Below are 12,598 nucleotides of genomic sequence, written 5' to 3' on the forward strand. Positions count from 1 at the left end.
CAACATCAATATGACCAACAACTGAAATCAAAACACTTTATAATGCTTTTGAACATTTTGTAAACCTGTATAGTCTGTGTTATGAAATGAGATTGAAATATAAACCATGACAAACTATGATTTTCTTGTTTTCTGGTGGCTAATACATGTATATGACTAGTTGTTCTCTGATTGAGAGTTGTTTCATTGGCAATCATATGTCATGTATGTCATATTCTTACTTTTATAATTACATGTACATGTAACTACATAGGTGGTGCATCAGTGAATTGCATGCTTACATTTGTACATGTACAATGTACATGATGTAATTTGTATATGTCTGAAATGTACATATGATATCTGTAAGTTTTCTGGTAGGATTAATATCTATATTGAATTACTTTTTACATCGCTTTCCTGTAATTGCCATAAAAATAACAAAACACTCATAGAAGTCTTATAAATGAATATTTCAAAATTCCCCTTTACCATGTTTACAGTTCAACTGAATATCATGTCTATCTGTAGGTCTCTCACTCGTCTTGGTTAGATATTGCAGATTTTTTAAAACATTTCATGAAAGAGACATAAAATTACATTTCTGACATCCGTGAAAAACAATATTTTAACTGAAATCCTTTTTGAAACTCCTATTTTAAGACTATTCACAAATCTCCAAACGGCCTTTATTATGTATATTTGGTATTCCTTTTAACTGTCACATGTGTCAAGTAAAAACTCTTTAAGATGGTATACATCAACTTCAATAATGATGAAAAAGAAGTTAAATTGTCCAATTAATAATATTCCTCTCTATTTCAGCATCAATACACTAAATTCCAATTCATTTGGTTTTGAAACAGTCAATGCTTCTACTTAGTACGGTGCATTATGTAGAATTGCTGTCATTTTTCTATTTTTCATGGACATATGTGGTGGCTTTCTAGACAAATTTTAATCAGATCTTCCATAATGGCCATGATGAGTTATAAGTAACTTTTAACTGGTGTCTGACTGCAGGTCTTCATCCCTGAAATATGAAAATGCAAATATAATACAAGTACAATGTATATATCAAATGAAATTTTCAATATGAGAAAAGTAATCAAAAGTTAGTGCAAACATACTTCTTCAAAAAGTACTGTTAAAATGCTAACAAAATAATTCTCGTCCTTTTTTACCAGTAATAATGTCTTCATTCAACATTTGAACAAAAAATAAATTTTCCAAACACATTTTAATAAGGCGCACTATGTAAAATGTAATAAATATTTAAATATTATGTTGAACTTCATTATTTTGTATCTCCTTTTCCAAATGTGAACAGTGACAGGAATACTTCAATATCAACATGATCAATATCAAGAATCCACAAGAAATTTTAGCTAGCAAGTTCAGTATATTATTATTATCATGGTTATAGGCATATCTGTCATGTCTGTGTAAATAAATATTACTGCTCGTACATATATATACAGACACTGAAGGACGCCTCTGGGTGCGGGAATTACATGTTGGTGACCTTCTGCTGTTATTTTTTTTTATTTGGTCGGGTTGTTGTCTCTTTGACACATTCCCCATTTCCATTCTCAATTTTACTTCATTTTGAATTCAGAAATTATCATGATTTATATTAAGTACATTAATTATTGTATTGCAATTCTTGAAGAATGGGAAAAAAAGTGAATTTGTAGGATACCTGTACAAGTGAATCTTATTTACTTGTACATGTTGTATGGGTAAACCAAAAAATGGCATAGTTATGTCCCTTACACATTCAGAATGTTTTACATTGTACTTGTTTTACATCCTTTTTTCTTTCTTGTATTCTTGAGATTTCTTTGCACTAATCGAATTTTAAATTGTGTACTCTCTGCAGATGTCTTTACCAACCATTTAAGTGTAATTTCATAGACAATGAAAATCCCATTTGTCTGTTATCTTCACAACACTGCTCATTTACAAGCCTCAAAGGAGCAATTTTTGAAGGCCTTGCACAAATATACAAGATCTTTGCTCAATCAATTTCTTTGATGGATTCATATAATGAGATGAAACATTGAACTTAAAATAAAAAAAAAATTGAGCTAAACTGGGAAAAATCACCATGATCATTAAAGGCATGATTCACATCTCAAAACTTGAGGATTTTTTTTAGGATTGAAAGAAATGTTTACATGGTTTATTTGTACAAGTAAATTTTTGAGAAAATTAAGGCTAGATTATTCAAACATTATCTATTTACTTATACGTGTTATGTGTATTTTTTTTACTTCTTCAAGTAAATAAAATAAACTTGTACAAATACATGTAGTACCCCTGACTATGTATGTGTCTGTAATATTTAATTGAGCACTTGTTTGTTGCTGTTTGTTTGTTTGTTTGTTTATTCACTTTTTTCTCACATAAATAAGGCCATTAGTTTTCTACTTCAACAGGTTTATTAATATTATGATTTGGCGCCTTTTAGAGAAGACATTGTGGCAGAATGTGTTTTTCTCATTGTTGAAGGCCATAAGGCCTAAATGATGACATATATATAGTTTTTAATTTCTGTTTAACTTGGGACCCTTCAGGTGAGTCGTCGCATTGTACATGTACAATAGTTAGATCATGTAGATAATTGCAGGATAAAACAATTTACCTGTCTATAATACATGTAATGAAGCTCTCCAAATTCAAACCATTACTTTATATTTCATCACAGCTTGAATGGCATACTGTAACCTCAATCCTGTTATTGTCAGGTGACCTAAAAAAAAAGAGAATGTAACAAGTGAAACTGCGAGCTACTGCTCACTGATGATACCCCCGCCGCAAGTGGATAATATTAATAGTGTAAAAATATGCAAGTGTTCGGTAAACAGGAAGTTGTCAAGTGATGAATCTGAAAACGCATCACACGGTATAGCTGACTTATATAAATCCTGAAACCAAATTTCAGAAATCCTTCTATTGTAGTTCCTGAGAAAAATGTGACGAAAATTTTCAACTTGGCTATCAGTGTAAAATCATACAAGTGTTCGGTAAACAGGAAGTTGTCGAGTGATGAATCTGAAAATGCATCACACGGTATAGCTGACTTATATAAATCCTGAAACCAAATTTCAGAAATCCTTGTATTGTAGTTGCTGAGAAAAATGTGACGAAAATTTTCAACTTGGCTATCATGTGTAAAATCATACAAGTGTTCGGTAAACAGGAAGTTGTCAAGTGATGAATCTGAAAACGCATCACACGGTATGGCTAACATATATAAATGTTGATACCAAATTACAGAAAGGGTGGATGTGTAGTTCCTGAGAAAAATGTGACGAAAATTTTCAACTTGGCTATCATGTGTAAAATCATACAAGTGTTCGGTAAACAGGAAGTTGTCAAGTGATGAGTCTGAAAACGCATCACACGGTATGGCTAACATATATAAATGTTGATACCAAATTAAAGAAAGGGTGGATGTGTAGTTCCTGAGAAAAATGTGACGAAAGTTTCATGGGACGGACTGACTGACGGACTGATGGACGGACTGACAGACAGAGGTAAAACAGTATACCCCCCCTTTTTTAAAGCGGGGGTATAACTATATACTTTTTTTTTTAAATAAAGGAGCATGAAAAATTGAAAACAGCAGGTTCAAGAATTTCATGCGTCCATAGCACTTTTCTGGCTGAGTCTGGATTTACCTTCATCAGGAACGCTCAAAGCCAAACATTTAAAATCCAAAGATGTACAAGTAGTGAATAAAATTACAGAGCTATATGTCATGTATGTCAAGAATAGTATGAACCTGTGTATACATCGTAACATGTATAATCATGATAATGAATCATATATTTTTTAAAATAAAGAAATCACTTTTGCCATACAATAGAAATACAATGTAGGAAGATGTGGTGTGAGTGCCAATGAGACAACTCTCTATCATGTCCATCCAAATAACAATTTATAAAAGTAAACCATTATACATGTAGGTCAATGTATGGCCTTCAACACGGAGCCTTGGCTCACATCAATAAACAAGCTATATAGGGCCCCAAAATTACAAGTGTAAAACCATTCAAACAGGAAAACAAACGGTCTAATCTATATAAAAAACAAGAAACGAGAGACACTTATAAATTACATAAACAAACGACAACTACTGTACATCAGATTCCTGACTTAGAACAGGTGCAAACATTTGCAGCGGGATTAAATGTTTTAATGACAATGTTTATATTAATGCAAATTAAATGAACCCAGGATATGCATGTTGCTCGTCTTAATGTAATTTTTATGATTAACTAGAAGTGATGAGAACACTGCTCACAATAGCCAGCCCCCTCCCCCACAAAAAATATAAAATACTATAAAACAAACAAGTGAATCTGTGAGCTACTGATCACTTTTGATACCCCCATACACTTTAAGAATTTTAAGGTACACAGGAATTTGTTGAGTGATGAATATGAAAAAGCATCACACGGTATTGCTGACTCATATAAACCCTCAAACCAAATTTAAGAAGTCCATGTTATTTTCCTGAGAAAGATGCAACGAAAAATATTCAATTCTGGAACAGACAGACAGACTGACTTTAATATACCGTCAAAATTGACCGTTTCTAAACAGGCTGTGACCTTTTCCATTTAATTAATGATATGATTTGCATCCGTTCATGCTTGTACACAATTGTCTGTTATAACAGAATACACAGCTTTATTACAAGTGGTTTTTTTTCCTGCCTCTTGGACATGAGGTCTCGCAATGAAAATTTTAAAAATACCATTATGGCTCGATTCTGTTTACTGGGGATATACATGTATATAGCTGAACACTGAACAGGGACACAGTTCAGATATTTGATATCATCCATGTACTCTAATTTTAGAGGGAAAGTGGATGCAGTGACTATTCAATTTTAATACTGATTATAATTATTATATATACTGTATAAAAATAATATGTCATGTACATGATGTATGTCAAAAGCACGAGAAGTTAAAGAGTATGACAGGAAACATGGAAAATAAATAAGGGGAAACATGAAGCACACATCAAGTGATCCTACTAAACACGAAACATAGAAGATAAAACGTCTGAACACGAAAACAAGTTGGTGACCTTCTGCTATTGTCTGTTCTATGGTTGGGTTGCTGTCTCTTTGACACATTTTAATACGAAAGACACAGAACATATGTTCTCATAGTTTATGACTTTATTCATTATAGGTTGAAAAATACACAGTGGCGGATCCAGGAATTTTCATAAGTGGGGGCCCACTGACTGACCTAAGAGGGGGCCCGCTTCAATGATTCCTTATACACCGTGTATCATCAGTACACCGGATATAGGTACTAAGCAAGCGGGCATGATCGATTTTGACCTTACACGGTAACGAAAATCTTTGTTTTGTTTGATCAATATTCAATGTACATTTCTCAACATTTGAAATTCCTGCTCTCAAATAATTTTTGCATCGATTTTTTCCTATTCATAAAACAAATTTGATATTCTAATAAGAACAATTAACTTGTACAAGCGCAAATAGTTGTGAATGTCAACACCAACTTTCAATTTCGATACAGTTGTTGAGACATTTACATGTTTTATCTGAAAGAAACCTAATACAGGGCAAAAGTAATAGTCACCAATCATAAACCTACATGTGATTACTCATTCCTTGAATCATTTTGGGTAATAAACGAGTATAAAAAAATGTTTTTGTGTACGGTGTACAACAACATAACTATGCACCGTACATAAGGATTTATGTGGTCAGCTAAACACCGTACACAACACTTTTTTAGGGACAAAATATCGAAAAATAACATACGTATGAAAGATTTCAATGCCAATTATTGAAACAGCTATACTTATTACACTCACACATTGACCTTCTATCAGAAAAAGAGTTGCAATGAATATAGAATTATATCGGATGAGACAAGGGCCAACTTCTTTGACAAGTATTTGCACATGCTTTTACAATGTTTTAGTAATCCCTCTTGTTTTGGGAAAATAATGAGACATCTCTAACCATCAACCTACGGCCAAATCATTTCTTAAAATAGCAATTATGTTTAGATTGAAGTACACATTGATATTATGTGAACAAAACAAAGATTTTCGTTACCGTGTAAGATCAAAATCGCTCACGCCCGCTTGGTTAGTACCTATATCCGCTGTACGATGATACACGGTGTTATATAAGCAACCACATTTTTTCTCAAAAAGGGGGGGCCCGGGCCCCCTGCCCCCCTTAATCCACCTCTGATACAGGCAAAGTTTAGAAGTTTATGAAGTGTCCTATATTTTGACTTTAGTGGAACCTTATTATCTGATCTCTTAGTGCACAAGCCATTCCCTCTGCATTTTAGTATATATCTCTAGATTGTTATACCTGAAAGCGATAAATTACACCTAAGTCGTGTTTTGTCCTGACATTGGATCATATTGAATAAATTTTCCATTTGTTCTCATCAGCTTCTTCAACCAGGTCGTTATAATCTCAACTGACAAGTGCACGGCTACTTTAGTTATTTTCAATTAACCAACTTGCAAACTGCAAGCTTCGCAACTACATTGAATTTCCAAATAAGGTAAACAGGTGGGCGGAGCTTAAACTCCGCTTGCTATTTTTCTTTTGATAAATACAGCTTTCACTCAAATTATTTCCATTTCTTGATGTGAAAATACATTATAATATTAAAAAAGACACCATATGCCATATATTTCATTATTCATGCGATACGCGTACCTTACCTATTGCTACATTTGTTACTGTGTCTGCAACGTCAAAAGTCGCCCGCCATTACACATTCTGATCTAGATAGGGGAAATAACTCCTGCACTGTTTTTTTATTCGGTTTTGCGGGAAAACCACCTTAATGTCGCTGCGTATGGTAACACATCATGATGAGATCTAACTATTGTCCAAATAAGGTCATAATATCTTCAAAAACAACGAGGGGGGGCCATGTCGAAAAAAAACAATAAAAGGGAGATAACTTCTAAAGGGGATGATGAAATCCTACACAGCCTCATCTGGTAATACTTCATGATGAGGTCTACCGATGGTCCATATTTGGTCTTGATAACTCCAATAGAAACGAGGGGAGGCCATGTCAAACAAATGCTGGATGAAAAAAAAAAAAAAAAAAAAAAAAAACAGGAGAAAAACTAGTATCTCAATTGTTTGTAAAACAATTGAAAGGTCTTTCCTGTAAAAGTGATGTTTTCGTAATGTGCCTTGTACGACCTTTCGTTTGATATACGACAAGCATACCTTCTGAAACTTTCCACTTTTAACACTTAATGACCTCATCCGCCTACATTTTTGAGATCGGAATTATGATATAAATAATATAGAGTAGATGAACTTTCATTTGATATGCAACAACTCTATGTTCTAGAAAGTTTGATTTTTGCACTTAATAACCCTATCCAACTAATTTTTTGAGGTCGGGAATTTGATATTTCAAATGTACACATCATTTGATATACAACAACCCTATCTTAAAAGAAAATTGATTTTTTGCACTCAATAACCCCATCCAACCCATTTTTGGGAGACGTCAATTTGAAATGTACGCTTTATGTTCTTTCATTTGATATGCGACAACCTTACCATCTGAGAAATTTGAATGTTTTCACTAAATGACCCCACCCGTCCCCCTGGGATAAAAAGGGGGTTTAAAATTTTCATTTTTAAGTAGAGTTTATTAAGACCTTCAATTTGATATATCAGATGACCCCATTTGACAAAGTGCAAATAATGATGCAATATCAACTATATAAATAGAAGTTATGAAACTTACAAAATCAATGCAAAACTTGAAAATTTCAAATTGAATTTTTGGTGTTTTTTTCCATGGAATGTTTTTGGTATTTGGTCAAACATATAACTATGTTAACCTCTACAATTTCTAAAACATTTTAAGTGGTAAGCTCTTGTTGATTCAGAAATACATGCCTCCGCTCGCAAAACTTCAAACTGCATTATCTCTAAAACGACAATAGATATCTCAAATCTGTTAAATGATAAATGATCTACAGTTGAAGGACAACATTATAGAAAAAGAATTTGGACAATTTCAAAGTTCACCAAGGTCACAATTATTCATCAAATATATGATGCAATACCAAACTTAAGAACCGGATGTCGTAGAGACATGGGACTAGCACCATTCAACTCAGGACCACTTAACCTTTCAACTATCACAAGGTCAAGGTCATTGTATACTGTGAAGGTCAAGGTGAAATTTCATCATGACCTGACATTGACCTCAAATTGAAGGTCTTGAATTACTGATCATTTTTGCAGTTTATAGTAGGTTGATATCTGTTACCATTAAAAAGATATACACACAATTGTATACTTTTAAAAATAATCCTGACGTAACTTTTGAACAGACAGTCGGACACTTTTTAGCTCAGTGTATAAAATGTAGAGCTCGTCGAGAGGAACATTTTATACGCTGTAAGTATGCAGCAAACTCTTATCGTTTTCTTAATATGCAAGCTTGAAATTGCAGCGTAATTTTTTTTTGCACTCGGTGACCTTTGACCTTGGGTGCAAATTGAAGGTCACATGAACTTAGGATTATTGGTGTAGGTCCCAAGTCTTTTCGATTTCCGGTTCTCGAGATACCATTTTTCAAAAGTTGTGTATATTTTTTCAAGGGAAATAACTCCTTATAAGGGTTAACAACAAAATGATTGTATATGTTTATTAACATTGCCATCTGGTCTTGTACATGTTGCCGTTTTCAAATCGATTCTATCTTGAATACTTTTTGAGAAAAATGCAAAAGAAAGAAATTGCTTCAAGGGGACATAACTGTCATAGGGAATGATGAAATCCTTAGCAGCCTCATAAGGTAACACATCATGATGAGATCTAACTATTGTCCAAATAAGGTCATGATATCTTCAAAAACAACGAGGGGTGGCCATGTCGAAAAAAAACAATAAAAGGGAGATAACTGCTAAAACGGATGATGAAATCCTACACAGCCTCATCTGGTTATACTTCATGATCAGGGGTATCGATGGTCCATATTTGGTCTTGAAAACATCAATAGAAACGGTGGGAGGGCATTCAGAAAAAATGTTGGAAAAAAAAACATTAGAAAAACAGTAAGGTCTTTCCCCACGTAGGGGAAGACCTTAAAAACATTAGAAAAACAATAAGGTCTTTCCCATGTAGGGGAAAGACCTTAATAGTATCTCAATTGTTTGTAAAACAATTGAAAGGTCTTTCCTATAAAAGTGATGTGTTCGTAACGTACTTGTTACGACCTTTCGTTTGATATGCGACAAGCATACCTTCTCAAACTTTTCGCTTTTAACACTTAATGACCTCATCCGCCTACATTTTTGAGATCGGAAGTATGATATATGTAACACAGGGTAGATGAGCTTTCATTTGATATGCGACAACGCCATGTTATAGAAAGTTTGATTTTTGCACTTAATAACCCCATCCAACCAATTTTTGGAGGTCGGGAATTTGATATTTCAAATGTACACATCATGACCTTTCATTTGATATACAACAACCCTACCTTAAAAGAACATTTATTTTTTGCACTCAATGACCCCATCCAACCCATTTTTGGGAGACGTCAATTTGAAATTTGAAATGTACGCTTTATGTTCTTTCATTTGATATGCGACAACCTTACCATCTGAGAAATTTGAATGTTTGCACTAAATGACCCCACCCGTCCCCCTGGGATGAAAAGGGGGTTTAAAATTTTCATTTTTAAGTAGAGTTTATTAAGACCTTCAATTTGATATATCAGATGACCCCATTTGACAAAGTGCAAATAATGATGCAATATCAACTATATAAATAGAAGTTATGAAACTTACAAAATCAATGCAAAACTTGAAAATTTCAAATTGAATTTTTGGTGTTTTTTTCCATGGAATGTTTTTGGTATTTGGTCAAACATATAACTATGTTAACCTCTACAATTTCTAAAACATTTTAAGTGGTAAGCTCTTGTTGATTCAGAAATACATGCCTCCGCTCGCAAAACTTCAAACTGCATTATCTCTAAAACGACAATAGATATCTCAAATCTGTTAAATGATAAATGATCTACAGTTGAAGGACAACATTATAGAAAAAGAATTTGGACAATTTCAAAGTTCACCAAGGTCACAATTATTCATCAAATATATGATGCAATACCAAACTTAAGAACCGGATGTCGTAGAGACATGGGACTAGCACCATTCAACTCAGGACCACTTAACCTTTCAACTATCACAAGGTCAAGGTCATTGTATACTGTGAAGGTCAAGGTGAAATTTCATCATGACCTGACATTGACCTCAAATTGAAGGTCTTGAATTACTGATCATTTTTGCAGTTTATAGTAGGTTGATATCTGTTACCATTAAAAAGATATACACACAATTGTATACTTTTAAAAATAATCCTGACGTAACTTTTGAACAGACAGTCGGACACTTTTTAGCTCAGTGTATAAAATGTAGAGCTCGTCGAGAGGAACATTTTATACGCTGTAAGTATGCAGCAAACTCTTATCGTTTTCTTAATATGCAAGCTTGAAATTGCAGCGTAATTTTTTTTTGCACTCGGTGACCTTTGACCTTGGGTGCAAATTGAAGGTCACATGAACTTAGGATTATTGGTGTAGGTCCCAAGTCTTTTCGATTTCCGGTTCTCGAGATACCATTTTTCAAAAGTTGTGTATATTTTTTCAAGGGAAATAACTCCTTATAAGGGTTAACAACAAAATGATTGTATATGTTTATTAACATTGCCATCTGGTCTTGTACATGTTGCCGTTTTCAAATCGATTCTATCTTGAATACTTTTTGAGAAAAATGCAAAAGAAAGAAATTGCTTCAAGGGGACATAACTGTCATAGGGAATGATGAAATCCTTAGCAGCCTCATAAGGTAACACATCATGATGAGATCTAACTATTGTCCAAATAAGGTCATGATATCTTCAAAAACAACGAGGGGTGGCCATGTCGAAAAAAAACAATAAAAGGGAGATAACTGCTAAAACGGATGATGAAATCCTACACAGCCTCATCTGGTTATACTTCATGATCAGGGGTATCGATGGTCCATATTTGGTCTTGAAAACATCAATAGAAACGGTGGGAGGGCATTCAGAAAAAATGTTGGAAAAAAAAACATTAGAAAAACAGTAAGGTCTTTCCCCACGTAGGGGAAGACCTTAAAAACATTAGAAAAACAATAAGGTCTTTCCCATGTAGGGGAAAGACCTTAATAGTATCTCAATTGTTTGTAAAACAATTGAAAGGTCTTTCCTATAAAAGTGATGTGTTCGTAACGTACTTGTTACGACCTTTCGTTTGATATGCGACAAGCATACCTTCTCAAACTTTTCGCTTTTAACACTTAATGACCTCATCCGCCTACATTTTTGAGATCGGAAGTATGATATATGTAACACAGGGTAGATGAGCTTTCATTTGATATGCGACAACGCCATGTTATAGAAAGTTTGATTTTTGCACTTAATAACCCCATCCAACCAATTTTTGGAGGTCGGGAATTTGATATTTCAAATGTACACATCATGACCTTTCATTTGATATACAACAACCCTACCTTAAAAGAACATTTATTTTTTGCACTCAATGACCCCATCCAACCCATTTTTGGGAGACGTCAATTTGAAATTTGAAATGTACGCTTTATGTTCTTTCATTTGATATGCGACAACCTTACCATCTGAGAAATTTGAATGTTTGCACTAAATGACCCCACCCGTCCCCCTGGGATGAAAAGGGGGTTTAAAATTTTCATTTTTAAGTAGAGTACATTTAGACCTTCAATTTGATATATCAGATGACCCCATTTGACAAAGTGCGAAAAATGATGCAATATCAACTATATAAATAGAAGTTATGAAACTTACAAAGTCAATGCAAAACTTGAAAATTTCAAATTAATTTTTTGGTGTTTTTTTCCATGGAATGTTTTTGGTATTTGGTCAAACATATAACTATGTTAACCTCTTCAATTTCTAAAACATTTTAAGAGGTAAGCTCTTGATGATTCAGAAATACATGCCTCCGCTCGCAAAACTTCAAACTGCATTATCTCTTAAACGACAATAGATATCTCAAATCTGTTAAATGATAAATGATCTACAGTTAAAGGACAACATTATAGAAAAAGAATTTGGACAATTTCAAAGTTCACCAAGGTCACAATTAATCATCAAATATATGATGCAATACCAAACTTGAGAACCGGAAGTCGTAGAGACATGGGACTATCACCATTCAACTCAGGACCACTTGAGCTTTCAAATATCACAAGGTCAAGGTCATAGTATAATGTGAAGGTCAAGGTGAAATTTCATCATGACCTGACATTGACCTCAAATTGAAGGTCTTGAACTACTGATCATCTTTGCAGTTTATAGTAGGTTGATATCTGTTACCTTTAAAAAGATATACACACAATACTATACTTTTAAGAATCATCCCGTCGTAACTTTTGAACAGACAGTCGGACACTTTTGAGCTCAGTGTATAAAATGTAGAGCTCGTCGAGAGGAACATTTTATACGCTGTAAGTATGCAGCAAACTCTTATCGTTTTCTTAATAT

The 12,598-nt window shown here is 33.7% G+C and overlaps 1 long non-coding RNA gene across 2 annotated transcripts; it reads right to left on the minus strand.

Moving 5' to 3' along the window:
• Nucleotides 1-433: 433 nt before the first annotated feature.
• Nucleotides 434-6,858, minus strand: LOC143052080 (uncharacterized). 2 transcript variants are annotated; one of them, XR_012970980.1, is made up of 3 exons: nucleotides 6,727-6,858; nucleotides 2,627-2,734; nucleotides 434-1,012 (listed from the first exon to the last, which is right to left on the minus strand). It is a non-coding gene; the product is annotated as an uncharacterized LOC143052080 (long non-coding RNA). The 2 variants fall into 2 exon arrangements; XR_012970981.1 differs by having other exon boundaries at nucleotides 6,722-6,858.
• Between the last annotated feature and the right edge of the window lie 5,740 nt (nucleotides 6,859-12,598).

The sequence above is a fragment of the Mytilus galloprovincialis genome, chromosome 11 (assembly GCF_965363235.1).
Source record: "Mytilus galloprovincialis chromosome 11, xbMytGall1.hap1.1, whole genome shotgun sequence".
NCBI classification, from domain to species: Eukaryota; Metazoa; Mollusca; class Bivalvia; order Mytilida; family Mytilidae; genus Mytilus; species Mytilus galloprovincialis.